The sequence below is a fragment of the Panthera uncia genome (genome assembly GCF_023721935.1).
Source record: "Panthera uncia isolate 11264 chromosome A3 unlocalized genomic scaffold, Puncia_PCG_1.0 HiC_scaffold_12, whole genome shotgun sequence".
Lineage (NCBI taxonomy): Eukaryota > Metazoa > Chordata > Mammalia > Carnivora > Felidae > Panthera > Panthera uncia.
In genome coordinates, this window is record NW_026057579.1 from 12579961 (window position 1) to 12606546 (window position 26586).

Here is a 26586-nt window from a genome sequence, read left to right on the forward strand (position 1 = left end):
ATCCAATGAAGAACGTGTATTTCAAAAATTGTGTGTGGAAGTTGAAGAAATTGCGAATGAGTATTACAAATGGTAGTATCTCCAAGGGAGCATACTCCTAATTTTTGAAACTTACATAGTGCCAGATAGCATACCTGAATAAACTATAAATTTATCAATCAAGCACGTGTTCAAAATTGTGGGAAAATTGGACCTACTTTCCCATTTTAAGTTTTGAGCCTCATACATTCTATGTTTATAGGATTAAACTTTAAAATGGCCCAAATGGAAACACATAATTTTCTTGCCATCTGATGTATCAGTGGCAGTAGGATACAGCAGGAAAATATGGAGAGAGGCTGGGTGGAGCCTTCAGTCCAGGGTGCCCATGACTGACTTCAGAAAGTGAGAAATAACTATGATGATTGAAAAAGGGGAGACTAGGTGAGATTATGAAGTTTCTGACCCTTTTTTTGTGTACGAGTGTCAATCCATCAAGGGAGATGGGTTGGCTAAGAGGTCACTCGATGTGGGGTTCACGGCGATATGGGTTCTAACCCTGGCTCTTTACTCTCTGGTTTTGCATATTTGTACATTATTTAAGCTTTCCCCTTAAAATTTAGCTATATTTGGTGTGTTTATTATTATGTTGCTATTTTTTTAAACTGAAGTAGGTTGACACACAGGTTACGTTAGTTTTAGGTGTGTAACATGGTGAGTGGATAACTCTGCCTTATGCTACGCTCACTCACAAGTACAGCTACCATCTGGCACCATACAGCACTTAAACAATACCATTGACTGTGTTCACTATTTTATACCCTTCATCCCCCCAATGTATACATTCCGTAACTGAAAGCCTGTACCTTCCAATCCCCTTCACCCATTTTGCCAATCTCCCTACCCCCAAACCCCTCTGGCACCTACCAGTTTGTTCTCTGCATTTATAAACTTGTTTCTGCTTTTTATGTTTATTCACTTGTTTTTCAGATGCCACATATAAGTGAAATCATATGGTATTTGCCTTTCTCTGTCTGAATTATTTCACTTAGCGTAATACTTTCAAGGTCCATCCATTTTGTCCCAAATAGCAAGATATCATTCTTTTTATGGCTGAGTAATATTCCCTTGTGTACATATAACACAACTTCCTTATCCATTCATCTATCGATGGACAGTTAAGTTGCTTCCATGTTTTAGCTATTGTAAATAATGCTAAAATAAGCATAGGGGTACGAATATATTTTCAAGTGAGTGTTTTCATTCTCATCAATGGAATGGAATTACTGGATCGTACAGCAATTCTATTTTTAATGTTTTTAGAAACTGCCAAACTTTTCCACAGTGACTGCACCAATTTACATTCCTACTAATAGTGTTCAGTGGTTCCTTTTTCTCCACACCCTTCTCGATGCTTGGTATTTCTTGTTTTTTTTTTTTGATTCTGATCATTCCGACAAGTGTAAGGGCGTATCTCATGGTGGTTTTAATTTGCCTTTCCCTGATGATTAGTAATGTTGAGTACCTTTTCATGTGTCTGCTGGCTTTCTGTATGTCTTCTTTGAAAAGTATTTATGTATATCCTCTGCCCGTTTTCATCATCAAATTATTTGGTGTATTTTTTTTTTAGTTGTATAAGTTCTTTGACTTGTAATATTTCCTTCTATATTTTAGAGATTAACCTTTTATCTGATATATCATTTACAAGTATCTTCTCCTGTCCAGTAGTTCCCTTTTTGTGTTGTTGATGGTTTCCTTTGCTGTGGAAAAGCTTTTTATTTTGGTGTAGTCCCAGTTGCTTATTTTTGCTTCTGTTTTCTTTGTCTAAGGAGACGTATCTAGAAAAATGTTGCTAAGGCCAATGTTTAAGATGTATAAGAGATGCTTATATTTTCCTCAAGAATTTTAATGGTTTCACGTCTCACATTTAGGTTTTTAATTCATTTTGAGGTGTGGTGTTTTTGTTTTGTTTTGTTTGCATATGGTATAAGAGAGTAGTACAGTTTCATTCTTTTGCAGGTAACTGTCTAGTTTTCCCAGCACTACTTACTGAGGAGACTATCTTTCTCCCATTTTATATTCATGCCTCCTTTATTATAGTTTAATTGACCATATAAGTGTAGGTTTATTACTGAATTCTCTGTTCTATCGATCTTTGTGTCTATTTTTGTGCCAGTACAGTATTGTTTTGACTATAGTTTTGTGGTTTATCTTGAAATCCAGCTTTGTTTTTTCTCAAGATTGCTTTGGCTATTTGAAGTTTTTTTGTAGTTTCATACCAATTTTAGTATTTGTTTTACCACTTTGAAAAATGCTGTCAGTATTTTGATAGAGATTGCCTTCAACCTGTAGATTATTTTATGTAGTATGGACATTTTAACAATATTAATTCTTCCAATTCATGAACATGATAAGTCTTTCCATTTGTGTCTTTAATTTATTTCATCCATGTTTTCTAGTTTTCAGAGTACAGGTCTTTCACCTCTTTAAATTTATTCTTAGGTATTTTATTCTTTGTAGTACAGTGTAAATGGAATTGTTTTCTTTCTTTCTGCTACTTCATTATTGGTGTGTAGAAACCTAAATGATTTCTATATATTTTGTATACTATAACATTACTGAATTTATTCTAATAATGTTTTGGTGGAGTCTTTAGGGTTTTCTCTGTATAGTACCATGTCATCTTCAAATAGTGACAGTTTACTTCTTCCTTGACAATACAGTTGCGTTTTATTTATTTTTCTTGTCTAATGCTGTGTCTAACATTTTCAGTATTATGTTGAGTAAAAGTAGTGAGAGTGGACATCCTTGTTCTTTTCCTGATCTTAGAGGGAAATCTCCAAGCTAACAATTGATGTTAGCTCAATCTGTTGATACTTTTTATCATGAGATAAAAACTCTTGAGAGTTGAATTTGCCCAATAGTTTTTCTGCATCTTTTGAGATGATATGATTTTTATCTTTCATTTTGTTAATGTGGTGTATCACATTGACATTTTGTGAATATCAACCCATCCTACATGCCCAGAATAAATCCCACTTGATCATGGTAAATGATCCTTTTAATGAATAGCTGAATGTGGTTTACTAATATTTTGTTGACAATTTTTGCATCTATGTTCATCAAGGGTAATAGCCTGTAGTTTTCTTTTGTAGTGTCTTTATCTGGCTTTGGTATTTGGGTAATGTTGGCCTCATAGAATGAGCTTGGAAGTTTTCCTGTCCCTTCTTTTTTTTTTTTTTTGAATTTGAGGAGAATAGGTATTAACTCTCAACGTTTGGAAGAATGCATGTGTGAATCCATTTGGTCCTGGACTTTTGTTTGTGGGGAGTTTTTTGATTACTGATTTAATTTCATTGCTGGTAATTAGTCTGCACAAATTTTCTATTTCTTCCTGCTTCGGTTTTGGTAGGTTACATGTTTCTAAGAATTTATCCATTTCTTCTAGGTTGTCCAATTTGTTAGCATATATTTTTTCCTAATATTCTCTTACAATGCTTTGTAGTTCTGTGGTGTCACTTGTTATTTCTCTTTCATTTCTAGTTTTATTTGAGCCCACTTTATTTATTTACTTATTGATTGATTGATGAGTCTGGCTAGACTTATCAATTCTCTTTATCATTTCAAAGAACCAGCTCATGGTTTCATTGATTTGGTTTATTGTGGGACTTTTAAGTTTCTATATCATTTATTTCTGCTCTAATCTTTATTATTTCCTTCCTTTTGCTGGCTTTATGCTTCATTCATTCCTCCTCTAGCTCTTTAGGTATGAGGTTAGGTTGTTTGAGTTTTTTCTTACTTGTTGAGGTAGGCCTGTATTGCTATATCCTCTTAGAACCACTTTTGTTGCATCCCAAAGATTTTGGACTATTGTGTTTTCACTTTGATTTGTCTCCATGTATTTTTTAACTTCCCCTTTGATGTCTTAGCTGACCCATTCATTGTTTAGTAGAATGTGATTTAACCTCAATGTATGTGTTCTTTCCAGATTTTTTTCTTATGGTTGATTTTTAGTTTCTCACTGTTGTGGTCAGAAAAGATACATGGGTATGACTGATCTTTTTAAATTTGTTGAGACTTGTTTTGTGCCTTAACATGTGATCTGTCCTGGAGAATTCTCCATTTGCACTTGAAAAGAATGTATATTCTGATGTTTAGAATGGAGTGTTCTGAATATATCTGTTAAATCCATCTGGTCCAGTGTATCATTCAAAGTCACTATATCCTTGTTGATTTTCTGTTTGGATGATCTGTCCATTGATGTAAGTGGGGTTTTAAAAGTCCCCAACTATTACTGTATTAGCATCAATTACTTCCTTTATGTTTGTTATTGTTTTATGTGTTTGGGTGCTCCTGTGTTGGTTGCATATTTATAATTTGTAATATTTTCTTGTTGGATTGTCCCCTTGATTATTATATAGTGTCCTTCCTTGTCTCTTGTTACAGTCTATGTTTTAAAGTCTATTTGATATGCAAATGGATGTGCAAAGAAAGCATGGGTAGCAATACTCATGACAAATGTTTCTCCATCCCCTCACTTTCAATCTGCATGTGTCTTTGGGTTTGAAAAGAGTCTCTTGTAGGCAGCATATAGATGGGTCTTGTTTTTTAATCCAATCGCATATGTGTCTTTCGATTGGAACGTCTAGTCCACTTCAATGTAATTACTGATAGGTATGCATTTGCCATTTTTTAAAACTTATTTTATGGTTGTATTTGTAGTTCTTCTCTGTTCCTTTCTTCCCTTGCTCTCTTCTATCAAAGCTGGCTTTCTTTGGTGAGATACTGAGATTCCTTTCTCTTTACTTTTTGCATATCTATGACTGGGTTTTGATTTGAGGTTATCATTAGGTTTGTATATAACATCTTGTTCTTTTGGTAGAAGCATGGTCCTTTGTCTCCTCCTTTAGTTTTGAATTGCTGTGTTTGTTTCTATGAATTAGAACATCCATTTCTCCTAAACTTGAAGAAACTGTCTTGTGTGTGGTCATTCGCTGTATAGATTGTGTGTGCCTGGTGACTTCTGGTTGGATCTGTGGCTGGGGTAGGTTGAGTGTCCAGGGGTGGGGGGCTCTCTGGGCAGATAGTGTCCTAGCAGGGTAGCTGGAGCTGAGGCTGGCATGGGCCAGGGTTTCCTGGGGTGCTCTATATCAGGGGGTACTCTGGCAGGGTTGCTGGAGCCAAAGCAGGAATGAGTCAGAAGGTCCTAGAGCACTCTATGCTGGAGTTGCCCTAACAAGCCATATGAAGCCAAAGTGGTGTGGACCAGAGTGTTCTGGCTACTTTGCACCTGTGTCACTTTGGCACAATGCCTGGAACTCTAGTAAGCACTGACTAGGGGTATCCCAGTATGCACTGCCCTGAGGCTGTCTTGGTAGGAATGCTTAGGCTAATGTAGTCTAGGGGCTTGGTGTTCATTGAAGCGGTAGGCCAGCTAGGATGCCTGGATCCTGTTCCCATCTATACTATTGAGGTGGGATGGAAACAAACTGTGATATTCACCAGCCCCCTGGCCCAGAGAAAGTTCTAACAGCTCCCCTGCCATTTGGCAGAGTTCAGAGCTGACTCCTTTAGATTCTAGTTGCTCTTATAAACTAACTTTTTTTTTTTCCATGTCCCAGGGTGTCCTAGACTAGTGTGGGTTGGAGTCTCAGGACTCACTGAGGCAGCAGGCCAGCTATGACATCCAGACCCTTTTCCCATCAGCTCTGTCAAGGTGGAAGGAGTAGACTGTGGTGTTTGCCAGCCCATATGACCTGGAGAGAGTTCCAGCAACTTCTCTGCTGCTTGTCAGTGTTCTAGGCCTGGTTCCTTTACATTCTAGTTGTCCTTCTAAACCATGACTTTTTTTTTCTGTGCCCCCGGGTAGACAAATCTCATATTACTATCCCTCCAATGGTGGTGTTGGCTGTAGGGATTCCCTTGTTACAGTGTCTCTGTCTTTTTTACTCTTCTCTGTGTGGTCTCCTTATCATTTGTTATGCAGAAACTGTTCAGTCAATCCTTGGTTGTTCTTCAGAAGGAACCACTCTAAAAATACGTATTGATTTGGTGTATTTGTGGAGGAGGAGAATTCAGGGTCTTCCTATGTTGCTATCTTGGACCAGAACTGGATCATATCTTGTTTCTTCACTTCATATGGCTCTTGGGAAAATAATCACACTGTACTGAGTTTCCTCATGTATAAAATATAGGTAATATTTCCCACATCATGGAGCTTCTGTGAGAAAATACATGTAAATTCCTTAACAAAATACCAACACATGGTAATTGCTCAATAAATGTTAAGTATTATTACTTAATACTATTATTCTTATCATTCCCTAAGGGACCTGGCTTGTAACACATAGAAGTGGGTGGGTTACTATTCATATAATTCATCAAATAAGTCATAATCCTGCCATAATTTCAATGCCCAGGAAGCCTATTCAAGCCAGAGGTTGAATGAGCCACTGATGTAAATATTCTGCTGGAATTTGACTTGTTTATAATGTAGTTTGAAAGGAATCATGAGCCAAGTTCTGCAGTGCAGAGGGAGGAGGACAACAGAGTATAAAGATGTCCTGATGGTGCTTATGAATTCTATAGATTATCTACTTCTTACTTACCTCTCAAAAGCCTCTTTACTAAAGATAAGTGTCATTATGTATGCAAATAAGAGAAACCACGCCATGAAAATTAATTCTTATTCTGCTCATAGTCTTAAGTCTTTTAATAAATGAATCATGTGAAGTATACACAAAGGCCTACTTAAAAGAAAAAATATAAAAACAACAAGAGTAGAAAAAGTTACATACTTAGTAATTAACGTCTTACTTTTTTAATATTCCCCTTGACTGAAATCAAAGCACTACTCAAAAATGATAAAGAGGCACTATTCTGAGTTAAATTTTTGAAAGGCAAAATTATATTTTCTGTTCATTTTCCTCATTTTGTTTTGTACTAAAGATAATACTGTTGAATGAATGTATTGCTTGTGTCCCAATACATGTCTGAAACAAGGCCTATTCTCGGTTTATATCCCATTGAGAGAATTACAGCCTCATTTTCTCTTTCACATTATTTAATATTTGGCTGCAGCCACTCTCTGGCAGTAGGTAGAGTATTTGATAATTCTTCTGTGTTGCATAAACATTTTTACTTCAAAGAGATTGCCTGTCTGTATCCCACTGGAATTATTTCAAACCAGATGTCTAATTCTGTCCAACATCTTTAATGTTTTCAAAATCATCTTGGGTGTTGTTAATGGAGTATCATTAGGTATAATCTGAAACTTTTTAATGGGTGGTACATGCATTCAGACCATTTGTGCAACATGTGCTCTTGCTTCTGAAGTCTTTGGGGGATTTTCTTTTATAGACCATTCTCCTAACATCTTATTTTCTTCTCCAGTTGACTTAATTATGTAGTCATGGTAAATATTATCTTTGAATTTGACAAATATTTATTAAAACTATAACAGGATCCAAACATTGTACAAATCACTGGGATAAGATGTGAGGCCTGCACCACAGAAGCTATGGTCCAAGTTACCAGGGAAAGGGAAATAGAGAAATTTAGAAACATATTCTAGTCTGAAAGAAACCAGATATAATGTGCCGTGAAAGTCCATATCTGCACCTCTTAATATTGTTTGATGAGAGAGGACACATTTTAATCAAGGCCTCAGTTTCCCAGAAGCATAAGGAAAATAACCCTAAAAAGAAGGCATACTTCAGAAAAAATACACATGGATGTGGTTTGTTCCCAAAACAGAAAGTAGTTCTACATCAACTGAAGGAAGTTTGGGAGAGAACAATATTTACTATGATGATATAGCTGGCTTTGTCCTATAGAACAAGTAAACTATTACAATCTTAAAAGTGGGTAGAGCATGGTCAGATTTATATTTGACGCAAAAAAATCTGAGGGTCACATGTTGGATGACAGATTGTATGGGAGATAAACTTTAGTAGCGATAGCGGTTAGAAAGTTCTTGAACCACTACCCATGAAGGATTGAACTAGTACTAGAAATGGGGAAAATAAAAATAATTCAAGAATAGAATATTTAGAAGCACTTCAGTTTGACATCTAACACATAAGCCTAAGGAGGGCATAGTGAGGATCTCCTGAATAGAAGAACAAAAAATTAATTAAAATTTCAAATGTGAAATTGTCCGATCAGTGAAAATGAGGAAATCATTTCATACTTGTATAAATATGTTTCCACTTTTCCCCTCTGTATTGAAAGCAGGGATATTTCAAACCACATCCAGAGTATTCATATTCATAGATTTGTGACAGATTGGTATGTTTTCTGTTTTAGAATGTCTATATTTAGGGAAATGTCCCTCAGGATACCTCAGGATCATGCTGCTTGGCCTGATTACTGGTGGGCACAGGATTTAAGTCTTCCCTTTCACTGATGAGTCCAACCACTCCAATTTGGTGAAGATGCCAGAACATTTTTACATTCCAGATTCAGGTCATAATAGGAACAAGAAACTGTCTCCATTACATAGCTGCCCCATATCACCAAACGAGTGTATCAAGGGATGGAAGCAAACCAGAAATTCTAGGAATTCTTTTTTTTTTTTTTTTAATTTTTTATTTTATTTTTGGGACAGAGAGAGACAGAGCATGAACGGGGGAGGGGCAGAGAGAGAGGGAGACACAGAATCAGAAACAGGCTCCAGGCTCCGAGCCATCAGCCCAGAGCCTGACGCGGGGCTCGAACTCACGGACCGCGAGATCGTGACCTGGCTGAAGTCGGACGCTTAACCGACTGCGCCACCCAGGCGCCCCTCTAGGAATTCTTAAAATATATATTCAAGAGTAAGAATTTACTCACTCTACCACCAATGTGGTAGCACCAGTAACGTAGAAGTGTCTACATTACCTTCCTTTTACTGTTCTCTGCAGCTCCTTACTTTCAGGGATAAAATACAACTTACTTATTTTTCAATTTCAGGAACTTTAACTTTGATACAATGCTTCTATCTAAACTACAGGTCATTTCCTTCTTATCTCAATAATATTTTTTTATTGAATTTGTCTTCTACTTCAAGACAGATCCAGGAACTCTTACTGCATTCAGTTGATGTATCTTTTTACTCTCCTGTAATTTGGAAGAGTTAGTCTGTATTTTTCATAACATTGATACATTTCAAAAATAAGGGCAGTATCTTAGAGAGTGTCCCTCAATTAAAATTGGTCTTTAAGGTATCACATTCCAAATCACAACTTATATGTTTGTACTTCATTAAGGCATTATCCAGTTTCTGCACAGTATAGTTTGCATGCATTAATATAATTTTACTATATAAATTATATAGTAATTCTAAGACTGTCAATATCCTGTCCTCATCAAACCTGATCATCCCCCAGGAGGCTAACTTTAATGAATAATTCTTGCCTGCATCAATTTTTATTATGATAGTTGTAAAAATGCAATTTTCTACATTATTTCTTTCATATTAGTTGACATTTCATCATATGAAAGCTTTCTCTCATCTCCTCTGCCTATCTATCATTTATCTTAATACCTATTGATCTAAATATCTCTCAGTGTGGATTCATGGATTCTTATTATATCTTGCCTAGATATTCATAACTGTTAACTCTTCACTGTAAATCATGACTTTTAGCAATTAAAAAGCATCCTTTATCTCACTGAATTTTTTCTCTTTTTGGCTTACTTCTCCTTTATCTAGTTTCTTTACTTCTTTCAGTTACCTAGGATATTTTTAACCATCTCTTATTTTTTTTTTTTTAGCCTTTGAATCAATTGACTTCAGATGCACCACATAAACAATTAGATTTTTCTTTTTGAGATCAGTTTGAAAATCCTTTTCTTTAGTGAGTTAAGCTCATTCATAATTACTGATACAACTGATATGCTTTGTCTCAGCTTTGCTGTATTTTTTTACATCATAATTACTGTGCATATTATATTTGTTGTGTTTCCTCTCACTGTTATGTGTTTGCTTGGTATTTAGGAAAGTATACATTTTAAAATAGCAATTACTTTTGTAATCTTACCTTTAATATACCCCTTTTTAAATTAAGTCTTTTTTTCTAAATGCACTGCCAATTTTACATGGCATTCTTTGATACTCAACTGTTACTTACATAACAATTAATGTTCATATTCTACTTTTCCCTTTCTCTCTTTTCCTCCTGTTTCTTAGTTGGATTCTTCTTATCTTTCAGAAATAGGTTTATATATTATTTTTCCACCATGTCGTTGCTCCTTTTTTAATCTTAGATCTAAAATTAAATATATTAAATATTTTTTATTGAGTTTTCCCAGGGTGAAGTGCATCCTCTAACAAACTTCTTTTCTTGAGTTTTTTGAAAATCCTTCTCTACTGCCAATTTGTTACAGCTGATGTGCTCTTCAAATTTCTGGTGCCCAACTTGCTTTCTTATTCTTTTAAATAATTTGGTCATTTTACCTGTAGGCACAAAAGTTATATTTGTCTTTAAATCCTCTAATTTTACCTTAGTATGTCATGGAGTGATTGCTCTGACTCAAGTCTTTCCAGATGCACAATGAGTTCTTTCAATTATGTTGATCTAGAGATTTGATTTTTGCTTGAAAATGTTTTGCACTATTGCTGTGAATATTAGCTTTCATTGTTTTGTTATTCGTCTTAATAGATTTGTTACATTTTGTTTGCATGTCCTACATTTTAACCACGTTTTTTCTAGCAATATTCTTTTTCTTTTTTCTTTTTTGTAATGTTTACATTCATTTGTTTTCCTGCTTTCTTTCAATGTCCCTAATTATTAGATTTTCATTTTTATACTCCCTTGGGCACTTTGAAATCTATCCTTCATTTTTGCTATTTAAAAATGTCTTTCTTTAATTTCCTTCCTGAATTCTATCAACTATCCCTGAACTTCACATCTTTTTGTATTTGTAGGTTTTGTTCGTAATTCTTGAATTCAGAGTCTATTTTTTTTAAACAACCTGATTATAAGACTACCTAATTTATATAAGACTGTTTTGCTCTTCTTTTGACTGGATACATAGGAAACTTTATAACACATAAAATGCCTCTGTTTTCTTTTTTGAGTAGTTTGATAGGGAATTTCTCTGATTTTTTTTTTCCTATTTTGAGGCATTTGTGGACAGAGTTCCTATCTTAAGAGTGTGTTCTTTTGCTCATATAGTCACATATAGTTTCAATAATGGTTGGTACTAATGATGGAGGATGAGGGTAGATTGGCTTATTTTGTGGCTCTGTGTTGTTTTGGGAAGACTTGTAGTTTTCTCTCTTACTTCTATGTTTTCCCCCATTACTACCAGGTAGAGGCAGGCTACCTCTTCTCCCCGAGTAGTAATGTTATAAACTACACTATGAACAACATTTTGAACTACAGTAAATATGAACTACGTTATACATAGTGAACAACCAGTGTGATGAACTACAAGTTTCTAATTTGTGTTCAGTATTTTGGTACTTGGTTGTTGGACTTTCTGGGATTGATTTTTTTTTTTCCATGAGCTTTGCCTGTTCTCATCTTCCTTGTTCTCTTCACTACCTGTGCTCTATTTAGATTCTTCCTTCTTGGAACTAATCTCTGCATTCATAAACTTGCAGTCTTAAAAGGGAGTTCCATCAGTAACTATTAGAATTCTGTGTTTATTTCCCTACTTAACAAGTAACTTGAAATTCATAGTATTCTCCAACTTCAATTAATACTGATGACATTAGTATTTTGAAGGTACTGTTACCACATGCATACATTTACTTATCCTTTATATATTTGTAACAGTAATGCATACTGAATATTTATTCTGCTTTTTTACTTGGCCTTATATCAATTATTGCATGTTTCCATAGGTGTTATATTACCTATTCAAGTTTTAAACATTTTAAATACAATCTTCTATTTTTGTAAGTAATACTGATTTAGAAGTTTTACAAAGTACAAAAAGTAACAATGAAACCGGAAAAGTAATTTCACCTCCCAATTTCACCCCCCAGAGTCAAACACCAATAATATTAAAGTTTTTCCCTTCCAGGATGTTTTTCTACACATATTGATAGAGATGATACAGCACCTATAATGTGGCATCCTGCTTTTTTGTCACTTAACTGTGTTTCATAATCATTTCTCTATGTAATTTAAATTATTCACAAACATAATTCTCCATGTCTTCCTAGTATTCCACCATATGGATACCCTCCTAATGTTGACTGCAATTTTCATTATTAACAAAAAATCTACAGTGAACACTTTTGTGCATAAATTTGCATCCATATTTCAGATAATTTTCTTAGGATATATTTCTAGAAGGGGAGTATAAAACCACAACATCATCTTTACTGAATACTAAATTTTGATTCAATTTCAATTACTTGGAAGCATGACTTTAAGTGTTCTCTTTTAAAGGCAGGGTGGCAGTATAATACTTTATAGTTTGCACATATCTGGAATTGCTTATTCTTTCCTTCATGTATGATGGTAGTTTGATATACTATAAATTACTGCCTCACAACTTTTTCATTTCCATACTCTACAGATACTCCTCTATTAGATTCTGTTAATAATGCAGAGACTCTCAGACTCTTTTACTCACTTGCAGATTGTGTATTTTTCCTGATTGAACTTTCATCTATTAACACTCACAAATCTATATTTCTAGTCCAGAGAGCTCCTTTGAACACTAAGGATTTACATGCAATAGTTAATTTACTCTTTTCCACTCTGGTATCTCATAGGCATCTAAATTTTAAATGGATCCCAAACTTAACCAGTCTCAAAAACAGCACCCCTGGTCTCTTTCCCCACTGCACAGAAACATCTAACCCTATGCTGGAGCCTAGGATAACCTAGATGTGTTGACTTCTCTCCATCTCTACTAACACACATTATATCCTACCTAGAATATTTCAGTAACTTCTTTCAAAACCTCATAGATATTTCCCTATGTTCCATTCTTCCACCAAAGTTAAACTGATCTTTTGTTAAAAATTCAATCTCATTTTTGCCAATCCTGATCTTAAAAATCTTTCAGTGGTTTCCAGTAGTAATGACAATAGTACAATTAAATCCCAAGTCCTCACCCTGGCTAACAGAGTCCTAGATAATCTGCTTCTGTTTTTCTGATACTCCTTTTCTCTTACTTAGAATCATTAAAATATAGGGTCTTCTCTCAGTTCCTAGAATATACCAGCTTGTTCTGGTCTTAGGATCTTTCCAACAGCTACCATTTCTGTCGGAATGTTCCTGACTAAACCAAGGCACGAGCAATCAACAGAAAATGGTCAGAGACAGGAATAAATGCTGTCTTCTCAGACAGGTGTCCCTGGCCACCCAATATTAAGTGACCTCTGGTCACTTTGTCCTGCATCCCATCACTTGTATTGTGCTCATCACAGCACTTAATATTGATGATTTCCTTTTTAAAAAATCTTTTCATTTATTTCTGTCCTTATCATAAAAGTAAACATTCCTATATTCTTTACCTCTGTATCCCCAGGGGTAAATCCAGAACAGTATTCTATAAATAAATTTAAATACAGGAATGCATATTTTCTTTATTTTTTAGTATGAAATTTATTTTCAAATTGGTTTCCATACAACACCCAGGACTCATCCCAACAGGTGCCCTCCTCAGTGCCCATCACCTACCCTCCTCTCTCTCCCACCCCCCATCAACCCTCAGGTTATTCTCAGTTTTTAAGAGTCTCTTATGGTTTGGCTCCCTCCCTCTGTAACTTTTGTTTTTCCTTCCCCTCCCCCATGGTCTTCTGTTAAGTTTCTCAGGATCCACGTAAGAGTGAAAACATATGGTACCTGTCTTTCTCTGTGTGACTTATTTCACTTAGCCTAACACTCTCCAGTTCCATCCACGTTGCTACAAAAGGCCATATTTCATTCTTTCTCTTTCCCAAGTAGTATTCCATTGTGTATATAAACCACACTTTCTTTCCATCAACTGATAAATGCATATTTTCTTTATACTGCAATGTTATTTATGTTGACAAAATTTATCTACATATGTTCCCTGACCTCCACATTTCTTAGCTGCTCCATCAACATTTCATCTTCTTGACTTTTTCTCTTCTTGCTGAGGGACAATTTTGTCTTCTAAAATGTCCCTATCCATAATGTAACTTTTAATCTTTTCCACCTCTTATGTAGATAGTAATCTTACAATTCCATTTTCAGGCTCCCATCAACCTGATAGTTCCTTCTCTCATCCCTCTCCTCTTCTTATCTTGTTGAGTTTAATTTCAGCTTGCTCTCTCAATATTTATTTCTACACCTGTTGCACCCAAGTTATTTTTCATCCAACTACCAAAGGAACATTATTTTTTCCATCTTTGGAATAATCTTAGCTTGTTTTGCAATATTTTTTCAGGCCTCATGGTGTATATTTCCATGAGTGTATACTTATTCTGAAATTAGGGAGCCATTTAATTACTTGCTTTTTGTGAGTTTATTAATTGGATAGCAGATTAGAATGGGTAATGCCTTGCCCACTTCTCACTCACAAACTACCCCTGGTACAGATGAGCTGAGCTCTGAAATGATGAAAAGGAAAAGTTAATTTCCCAGTATATACAGCTTTGCTCCCAGACCTCTTTCTCTTTATGTTTTCCTCCTCAGTACCTGACTGTGAGGATTGCTCTTCCCAACATGCACTGTATCACTGACCCTACTCCTTTCCCCGCTGGCTGCCCATTCATTTGTTTTACATATATTAAAATGTTAATTACGCAAAGTAAAAAACTGGTCTTTGAGTATATTGTACTCTGGTTACCTCAAAGGAAAGCATACACTCCTAGCATAATGGCTGCTCATATTTCTTGTATGTAGGGACCTTTATTCTGTGTGAGGGGGGGAATGACAGTGCTGGGCAGGGGGAAGGCAGAGGATAGAGGAGTAATAAAAATTGTCCCCAATCTTAACAATTTCACATGAGGCAATCAAAATTCTTCCCTCAGCCCTGTAGTTAGGGGGAAATCCTCCAAATTTTGGAAATGGGTTGCTTCTTTGTCCTAATTTTAAGTGTTGTGAGTTTGAATATTTTGTTTGTTTTCACGTGTATTTTTTTTTTCATCCATCCCTCCACCCACCTCCCCTCTGACAACTACCAGTTTTTTTCTCTGTATTTAAGAGTCTTTGTTTTGCTTTTTTAATTTGCCCAGGTGTTTTGTTTCCTAAATTAATGGTTTTTGTCTCTCTCTGATCTCATTTAGCATTTATACCCTGTAGGTGCATGCATGTTGTTTCAAATGGCATGATTTTATTGTGTCTCTCTATAGGATATATATACCACATCCTCTTTATCCATTAATCTATCAGTGGACACGGGTTGCTTCCATACCTTGGCTATTAAAAATAAAGCTGCAATAAACATAGGGGTGCATATATCTTTTCGAATTAGTATTTTCATTTTCTTTGTGTAAATACCCAGGAGTGGACTTACTGGATCATATGGTATTTCTATTTTAAGTTTTTGAGAAACCTCCATACCATTTTCCACTGTGGCTGTACCAATTCACATCCCCACCAACAGTGCATGAGAGTTCTTTTTTCTCCACATCGTCACCAACACTTGTTTCTTGTGTTTTTTATTTTTAGCCATTCTGACAGGTGTAAGGTAATATCTCATTGTCATTTTGATTTGCATTTCCATGATAATGAGTGATGTTGAGCATCTTTTCATGTGTCTGTTAGCCATCAGTCTGTCTTCTATGGGAAAATAACTGTTTAGGTGTTCTGCCCATATTTTGAATAGTTTTTTGGTTTTGAGTTGTATAAGTTCTTTATATATTTTGGGGATTAGCCCCTTATCAGATGGATGACTTGCAAATATCTTCTTCCCATAAGTAATCAGTAGGTTTTCCTTTTGTTTTGTTGATGGTTTCCTTCACTGTGCAGAAGCTTTTTATTCTGGTGCAGTCCCAATAGTTTAATTTTGCTTTAGTTTCCCTTACCAGAGGAGACATATCTAGAAAAATGTTTAAATGTTTAAATAAGTTATTAAAATAATTTAAATAAAATTAAGAATCCCGTTCCTCTAACTAGGCATATTACAAGTGCTCAATAATTAAAAGTAGTTAGCAGCTACTAGATAGGGCAATGCAGTAATAGAATATTTCTATCATTGCGGAAAGTTTTGTTAGCACTCTTCCAGAATAAAATAACAATTATAGTTTTTAAGTACACTTAATGGAACAGTGGTTTTACACACTATTGCCATTTCAATCAGAGGTCTGGAATCTCCTGAGATTATGTGCAGTAGATACCTTTGAAATATTGAAATAATTCCCTTTCTTGAAGAGGTTATAATTTTTCTGTCTTCTTTCTCCTGTCTACACATTGCCAGGTTTTACAGTCATTCATGATAAGGTTTGGTTTCCAGGTATAACAAAGTCACACTATGTGGAACACAAATCACTCCAGAGGTATGCTGTTCAGTAAAAAGTTGTAGCTAACTTAATAATTTGGCACTAAGACAAAGTTACTATAAATTTAGTAAAACAGCATATTAACTTAGGGAATATTCATATATTTATCTATTTATTGATTACTAGATGTCCTTTGAAGGTGTTTCTACAGGCCTGACATTGACCTGTACTACATCACTGAAATACGAAATGTAGCTGCACAGCACTGACTCTTGATCAAGGCTTAAAACAGACTAATAGTGTTGTTTGGTAATCATGGTTACAAGAAGTTTCAGGGTGGTTTGTATCAGCCTGTCAGCATTGTTTATTGGTAACAGCGAGAATGATGATTTATACCTCATGTCATTGAGGCCCCTGAAAGGTTCTGCCCTTTTGGAATTGGTTCTATGCAAGAAATATCTCCTGCTGTTCATGTAGGCCTAAGGAACCATAGCTGAAACTCTATTTTTATCTTCTTGGTTCCAAGGTGTTCCAATGCACACATTCCTGATCCAAAATAAAAGGTTCAGTCTAGTAGAAGGAAGATAACTAAAGTCTGTCATTGCTTTCTCTAGACAGCCTGTTGGAGGTTGCCTTTGGCCATAATGGCCTTACCTTTTGATGTTGTTGCACATAGTTGTAGTTTATTGATCTTTGTTGCTAAAAAATATTTTGTATTATAATCACATCACCATTTATTTATCCATTCCATGGTTGAAAGACATTTGGGTTGTTTCTAGTTTTAAGCTATTGCGCATAATGCTGCCTAAACATTCTTAATTTGTATTGTACATATCTACACGTTTCTGTTGAGAATTGATAAGTTCTGTTGGGAATGTCCTGCTGACAGCTCAGAGCCTAGAGCCTGCTTTGGATTCTGTCTCCCTCCCTGCTCATGCTCTGTATCTCTCTCTCTCAAAAATAAATAAACATTAAAAAGGGGGGGATAGCCTGGGTGGCTCAGTCAGTCAAGCATCCAATTTCGGCTCAGGTCATGATGTCATGGTTCGTGACTTCAAGCCCCAGGTTGGGCTCTGTGCTGACAGCCCTCTTCGGATTCTGCGTCTCCCTCACTCTCTGCCCCTCCCCCACTCAGACACTAATTATTTTGCAAGGAGAGACAAATACTACAATTTTTTTAAAAAAACACAATAAGATAGATTAAAATAGAACCTATTACAGCATATCACAATTAGTAAGAGTAAATATCGTTTGGGGAATCATTTAGACTATACTGTTTATGTAAGTGTGCACATGTATGTATAGGAGTGTGTTCTCTGTGGTGATGTATGTGTTCCTAGTAATAATGTAAAATAACTTTCTTACCATAGATCACAGTTATCAATATTTGAATATAGTGCTCTAGGGACCCTGTGTTCAAGGGGTAAAGGAAGCATTCACCTACTTGCCATTTCCAGCCTACTTCAATTTACATCCTAGGCAAAATCCCCTCCTTTGTCAAAACCCACACAGCTTTCTACCAATGTTCCAATACCTTACCCAGATCCATGAGGGACTTCAAAATCTCTGTCCACACTCCAAATCCAGTCCTCATGGAGGAACATCTAACAAACTGTTCCTTAGCACCATTACCTTTCATGATTTTAACCTCCAATATTGCTTATCTATTTCCAAGGTCATGCATTTGTCGCAATTCTTGCTTTCTCGTTTTCTTTAGCTGTTTCTTTCTCTAACTCAGTCTCTTACTCTCGAATTCCTCACTCTCATTCTCATTAAACATACTCTGAGACTCTACTCTCCAGTGCTTCAATTTCCCCTCTTTTCTAAGTGTATAATCACCCTCTACATTCCTCTTCCTCCTTTAGCCAGCCAAGACTCCAATGGCATCTCTTCCATCTATCACCTGCCAATACCATCTTCACCTTTCTGTCCATATGCCTCATCTTTCTGCAAAAGCCTAAACACTTTGTACCTGAACTGGTGAGTGTTGCTAAAGAGAATTAAAAAAATTTAATTGTGCTAACTGAAATCACTAAAGTGTATCCCATCTAAGCAATGACCCCCAAATAAAACTTTAATCCTAGCACCCATCCCTAGTCAGATCCTTCACTTTGGCAAAGGATGATATAGAGACCTCTATTCTTAAAACAGCCCTGGCTTACTGATAGTGGCCATCTGGATGGGCTATGTGCAGAGAAAGACTCTAAAGATGCAGTTGGGCTCAGTTGGATAAAGTACTTTGAACAATGAGCTCTATCATGTGTGAAAGACTATTAACAGTGATTCTAAAGTTGCATTTCAAGCCTATAACCCACCCCTAGACCAATCCTCTATAGGACACAACACATCAGCTTCACGCCTGTCAATATCCTACTTAATGACACAATGTGCTTAGAACCCAATGCATGTATTTCTTACTTGATGAAGCAAAGAAGTACTTTTCCCCAACCTGCAAATTTTATCTCCACCCTTTTGTCCCCTCTCTTCCTGCCTGAAGAAACTTTATTTTTGAAGTAACCTGTCATTTGCTGTGTATTTATTTTGTTCTTCTATACTGTCTATTCTGCATCATATAACCATGCTCAAGTTTACCATACCTTTTAAAAAAAAAAAATATATATATATATAAGACAACTTTTGCTTCAAAGTCCAAGCTGCTTTTACCACTCAACTGATATATAACTCATTTAGATTATAAAACAATTACAAATTTGTCAAATCTAGTCAACTTCTTTTCAGTTATCTTTGACTTAGCTCATGAATCTGACAAAGGAAGCCATGCATCTTCTCCTTCTTGAGATTGGCTACTTCGCAGATTTCTATAACTCCATGGTCTTCCATGTTTTCTTCCCATACTGCTAGTCACTCAGTTTTCGAAGTGTTTTCAGGATTCCTTTCTATATATACCTAAGGATTATTTTCAGGCTTTACTTCTACCTCAACATGGTAACTATGGCTTTTTTTTTTATATTACCTGAGACCATAATTTATATTCCCAGTCCAGATATATCTTCTGAGCTTCAGAATCACGAATATAGGAGATTAGTTTGAATAATATGGGATTTCTGTTGACTCTTTTGAGCTAAACAAGACAGTTTAACTTGGTTCAATCCAAAACCTAGTTATTACATAGGCTTATCATGTTTAACTATATAACTATATATATATACACACACACTTGTAATCTTCCTTTATTCAGAAATATTTTTTTATATCTTGGTGAACATATATTTGTTTCCCAAGCCAAAATCCAATAACGCATTTTAAAATACCCCCTCTACTGACCATATGCAATTACTTACTAAATTCTGACAGTTTTCTTCCTGAGTGATTCTTACTCTCCTCTCTCCATTTCTAAGACACTTCCTTACTTTAGGCTGTCAGTATTCTCACAAAGATTTTCCACTTCTGGTCATGTTTAATGCTTTCTGATCACAAATATCTCAGTATTTTTTTCAATCTGATTTGGTAAATGTATTATACAAAAATTGTCCAGAATTCTTCCTTTGTTTGGCATGTAAAAGTCTTCACATTTGATCCCTGCAAAGCCTCCAAACTTATCTATTACTTCCCTTGATACAAAAAAGAAAAAAAAAAAAAAAGCAATGGGGGAACTACTTTTCTCATTCTATATATACCATGCTTAGTAAATGACACTATGCCCTTATATATTCTGTTCCCTCTCCCTGGAATACACTGCCTTGGATTGCAAAAGGAAAATTCATGCTTTTAAGCTTACCTCCTTTGAAAGTCATCTTTTTGACCTCTACCACCAGATTTAGGCTGCCTTTATTATATTTTAATCTTGGAGTTGTTACATCCCTCCACAGGAGCAATTATATTGCAGTCCCTGAAATCTCTCTTGGCATATAATGGATATTTAGTGAATACAGGCTAACAGAACAAACGGATGATTCTCAAGTATAACACAGAAATCATCTGGGCTAGAGTAGTCCTTATTTTCTGCCATCTCGCAATATGACATCATGTTCCCATCTTCCCCAAGTTCTGGCTATGAATATAGATTTAAAAATTTTTTTTTAATGTTTATTATTTTTTTTTGAGACCGAGAGAGACAGAGCATGAACGGGGTAGGGTCAGAGAGAGAGGGAGACACGGAATCTGTAACAGGCTCCAGGCTCTGAGGTGTCAGCACAAAGCCTGATGTGGGGCTCAAACTTGTAGATGGTGAGATCATGACCTGAGCCGAAGTCGGACGCTCAACTGACTGAGCCACCTAGGTGCCCCAAAGATTTTTAAAGTATGCTTGTATTTTTAGTAATTTTTAAAGGTCTAAGATGTTTTTTAAACTGGGGAAAGAGGAAGAATATTTACAGAGTTATTTAGTATACAGTAAAGACAGACAAATGGACAAAAATGTATACAGCAATACTTAGGAGCACTTGGGAATGAACAAGAAAACTTCTGTGAAATTATTTCTTAAGGTACGTACAGGCATAAGGTAAAATAATCTATTCTTAATCACACAGTACACACATACAAGTTATATAATACATGTTAACAGTGATAATGTGGGGTTATAAAAGTAGGCTGACACAGCATGGAAAGATATTTGGGGAGTGAGTTTGTTTTTAAATGGGTATTTTTGAGCAAAATATAGTCAGAAATTGGCAAATAAATCAATGATTGGTTCACTAGATTTAAAGGGCAGCCGTCTGCTCCAAATGCAAGATGGCCTCAGGACTCAGAGTTTCCTTAAAGAAAGCAGCCAAGCTATAATGTGCAGTTTGAAATGTCTGGATAGTACCAAGCTTTGGCTGAAAGCAGAAGTGATTCTTTGCAAATAAACAATGTAGTTTCCTAGTATGTACCAGAGAAACATGATGTTATTACTTGTACTTCCACAGCAATTTGTTTGTTTCCCAATGCAAGAGAGATCCCTTCCCTCTTGCTTACCAAAAAGAGATAAGAGAAATAAAGATGGCTTCTGCTTTCTAGACACAGTATTGATTGTACAACTAACCAGTAAGGACGAGTAAGTACTAAATGGAAATCATAATAGCACCATGATGATCTCTGTGGACAAAAATCAATAGAAAGGGAATGGTTTTATAAGAGATATACAATGTTATTATTCTAATATCTCAGGTCATAAAGCTGAGGCATTTGAGTGTGACATGACATATTAGTTGAACGGACTGGGAAACTATGGTGACTATATAATATCAGCCATTTCTGAGTGTGCATATCTCATGTCTCCCCATCCATGTGCACACAGCAATGAGCTCCAGCTACACGTCCTTTCAATACCTGAAATTCCTTTTCACCTCAGGCCCTTTAACCTTGCTGCTGCTTCTTCCTGAAACATTCTTCAACCAGAACTATCAGTGACTGGTTATTTCTCATCATTCAGGTTTCTGCTCAAAAGCCTTTCCTAGGAGAGGACTTGCCAGACCATCGTATCCACAGAAAGCTACACTTTACCGCCTGCCATTGTCAGGACCATTGCCTTCTTTGCATTTATTCATAACTGCACCTCTCTCTGTAGTTGTTTCTGTCTTTATTGTCTGTCTCCTGCCTCAGTAGAATGTAAGCTCTATTTTCTAGCTTGTTCAGTATTGTCTTCCCCAGACACTAAACCTTTATTTGGAATATAGTGGGTACAAAAATCTATGTTTGTTAAATATCTTCTAATAACTGATTTTTCTAGTATATATGTCTGTGTCACCTTTTCCTCACAAGCTTGGTAACTTCTTGCTGGCAGAAATAGAACAATGTTCCCTTAGAACAATGTTCCCTTCTCTTGCATTTTCTCCCTACAGAAAGCTATACAGTCTAGTTCATTCCTTTAGATCTTTTCCATGTTTAATTCTTTGAATAAATATTAACACTTCATGTCAGAAGAGGCTTGCTATTTAGAAGTGTTCATTGTTTATGTTCTTGTTTGCTTGGCCATCGGTCAGCCATATTTCTCTGTTGGAATAAGACAGACGTAAGGCATTGTTACTATTTCTCTAAAATAGTAAGTTACTATTTTACTTTATCTGTGGTTCCAGAAACAGTTACCATGCGAAAGTTATCTCCCCACCCCCCCAAGCAGAAAACACTATATATGTGGAAAAGATTCTTTTCAACTGAACATAGAACCAGGAGAAAGAGAGAGTCAGCATGTTGAAGCCTTTAGAGATGCAAGATATTCAACTAACTGGTTCTTAGGCTTTACTTACTGCCTCATTAACTATAAAAGAGAAATTATCTTGAGTTCACAGGAAAAGATAAACCATAGCTTTTATTCCATAAGGCAAAGTCTAATTATAGCTTAAAGAGTCTATGTGAGTAATATTGATATAAAATGTAGAAGAGAACTATTAAATTGCTACACTAAAGTATTAGTAATATATTTCTTCTAGGTCAGTAACATTTTCTCCCATTTTTCTGGAGTATTCATTATTTATTCATTAGGTTCCTTTGGTAACTATGAAATTATTACCTTTTAGTTCAATCTGTACATTTTCTATATTTTTCATTCTTGTCTCATTTTAGAACATTTTTCTGAAACAAAAATTTGCCCTCTAGTGCTTGAGTGTATTTGTGGCTTCAAGATTAAAATTTAGATGCTACATACATACACTTGAGAACTCAACATCTAAATTGTGGCTTGCAAGAAAACTTATTAGCATTTTAAACAATTTTCCCAAGTGTAAATTCAGAGAAAAATCAATTTACTTTCTCTTTTTTTAATCTCAGGCTTAGGTTGTAATTTTGCAGTACCCAATATCTCTCTGTAGCCCATGGTATATATTCTTCTACTTCTTTTCTAACTATGCATTTCATACCTATTCTCTTGAGTTGATCTTGAACGAAAATTAATGGGCTCCTTATTCAGTATTGCAGTGTTTCAGGTAGCAAATGCATGACAGGTACTTAACCAATTCCTGAGTAGCCAACCAGTGAGTATGGCATTAATGATTTTGGAGAAAGTTAACTAAGTACATCTATCACTTTGTCATGTGTGGTAAAAGACTGCATCAATCAGAGCATAAGAGGGAACTGTCTTTGCCTCTGTCTGTGGTACTACTGAAATATGCTACAGAAATCAATAGAATAGGTAAGGTAAGCTGCATTTATGTTGATTAAATAAAACAAATGGAAAAATGGAAGGTAGTAGACTGGTAATATAACTCTTAGAATAAAGCAGAGGTCAGTTTCTTGAGATAGGAACCATCTTCATGAATTTGACATTCCTGAGGTTTTTCCAATATCAGTGTCTTTATAAACATCTAAATGGTTGAGTATTAAATTTTTCCAATGTCCTATTTAACCGGATACAAGAAGAAGCAAATTGATAATCCAGTCAGGGGTGTTTTACTCCATTTTTTAATTCTAGTCTATATGGATTTATTTGGGAGGTTCCATTAAACCTAATGGCTGTCTTTACAACAGGGTCCTTCCTATACCTTTACCTTTTCACTATTGGAATATATCTCACTACATCCTGCCATCTGGAATTTCATTATCAAAAGTATGAGGAGAAAAGGACCAAAAGAGATGAGGGGGAAAAAACAAGCATTTGCTGAATTAATGATATAAATGAAAGAACTGAGGGAGTAGATAAGAGGTCCAAGATGACAGTCCTTAAGGCATGCATGGAAATTATATGAGCAAGGAAATATTATAATTTTGAAATAAAGCTGAAAGTGGGGCGCCTGGGTGGCGCAGTCGGTTAAGCGTCCGACTTCAGCCAGGTCACGATCTCGCGGTCCGTGAGTTCGAGCCCCACATCAGGCTCTGGGCTGATGGCTCGGAGCCTGGAGCCTGTTTCCGATTCTGTGTCTCCCTCTCTCTCTGCCCCTCCCCCGTTCATGCTCTGTCTCTCTCTGTCCCAAAAATAAATAAAAAACGTTGAAAAAAAAAAAAGCTGAAAGTTTAATGCTGAAGGAAGCAAGAATTGATCTTTCTTCACAGAAAGATGAAACAATGATTCAGTTATGAGAAAATGAGACTTGAGGCCTACCTTCAAACAACTCACAAATGCATACAAAATTCTAAATAAATGTTATGACATACTCTCTGAATATCTAATAAAGTGCAAGTGGATGTACTTTATTCTTGGGGGAAATTTACTAATAAATAGATTTAAAGTTGTTAATATCCTTTGACTCAGCAATTCCCACTCAACAACTGTATCTGAAGCAAATATTCTGAATTAAGGAACTGCACAAGAGACACAATAATGGCATTAATTGTAACAATCAAAATATTGAGCGAACTTTAATTTTCAACAATAGAATATTTTAATAAATATGATATATTCATTCAAATATTTTTGGACAATAATATATAGAAAATGATTCATTATAAAATGTTAGGGAAACTATACATAATCCCCTGTATATGATTACTACCATTTATATATATATTTACCTTCATGAGATAGAAGCTTTCATTTGCTACAGGAATCTGGAAAAGTAACTGCATTATTGACTCAAAGGGAAACTCTCCTGAAGAAAGCATAGTATGATATGAAAAGAAGTTTGTAAGTTTAATAATATGAATTCAACTTGTTTCATTACAAGGCAAAAACATTTAGTGCTTATTGAAGTTTCCGTAGACCTAACCTCCCTTTGACTTGGAGTATGAAAATAGTTCTAGCTGCCATCTTTCTCTTTCTTTGCCATGGTGTCCTTCCAGGCTCTATATTCCAGATAGTGCAGCCCTAAGATGGACAGTCCAACTTGGACTTTCCTCCATGAGTGGGAAATAGATTTACTGTTTTAAACCAGTGAGGTTTCAGGGATTGTCTATTCTTGCCTCAGAACTTAACCTATTCCAACTAATACATGTTACTTAATAGCACCTATGAATTAGAGATATAGACTCAGAAGAATTTAATTACTATTTTCTCACTTGTAAATCTAGGATTAAGGGTACTAAAACATACCTCCTAGGGCTGCTTTAAGGGATACAAAGTTTTACTCATACAACGTGAGTGAGTTCTAGAGATCTACCACACGGTGTATAAAGTTGATAATAAATTATATACTTAATAATTTGCAGTTCGGGAAAGATGGCAGACTCAGAGGATCCTGAGCTCACCTCATCCCATGGACACACTGAGATAACAGCTAACACACTGAGATATACAACTACCTCGGAAAAGGACCTGAGCACTAGTGAGTAGACCTTCAACAGTTAATTGTAGACAGGAAGCTATATTGAAAATGGTAGGATGGGTGGAGACATAGTTGGGAACAAAATTCTTGGTAAGAATAACCACAAAGGGGAAGGACACCACAAGGGTGGAGAAGCAAAAGGATCAGACCCCCATACCAGGCACCCCCAGCATTGAGGATATGCACTGGGAAGATAAATTCCCATAACATCTGGCTTTGAAAATCAGTGGTTTAACTCTTGGAGAGCCAGAGTATGACAGGAAACAAGATCCTACCCTTGAAGAGCCAATAATAATAAATAAATCAGCATGAGATACAGGAGAAAAGCAGCAGTTTAAAAAAGCACCTGGGGTATACATAAAGATTTCTCTAAGAACCGAAGTACTGGCAGATATTCTTCTTCCCCTCCCTGAGCCGACATAGCACTGGCTCCCAGAAGCATCCAGCTAACACTCCAGGGTTCCCCTGCAGACCCACCTGCCTAAATAGCCATTCCTCCAAAGCAGCTCTGGCCCTGCCACACACTACAGGTGGCCCCAGCAGGGACCAGCAGCACTGCAAAGTGATTTCTGCCTTGGGGAAAGGGGAAGATAACCCCTTTCACAAGCATGCCCACAGATATAGCAACACAGCCATTTAGCTGGCAAGACAAGGAGAAAGCAAGGTTTGCCATTTGGTGAGCCCACAGCTGTGACAGACTAATGGCAGACAGCTAGCCTGACTGCAGGTCCTCCCCACCAACAAACCCCAAAATTGCCTCATACAGGCCTCTCAACAGCATTGGGAACAAACCCTGCCCGGTATACCCACAACAGGCAAAGTGAATCACTGTGGCTTGGTGGGCTGGAAGTGAATATATTTCAGCCACAGCAGTAAGGTGCCCTCAGCTCACAAAGGAGACACCAATGGAGCACCTGAATCTAGTGACTAGGAGGCACTGTGCCACAGAGGCACCACAGGAGCTCTTCTATATAAGGCCTCTACTTTCAAGACCAGGAGGCATAGCTAAACTCCCTAATACATGAAAACAAGTTCAGAGGGTTAGACAAAATGAGGAGACAGAGAAATATGTCCCAAATTTAAAAAAAAGGCAAAATCACAGCAACAACAACAAAA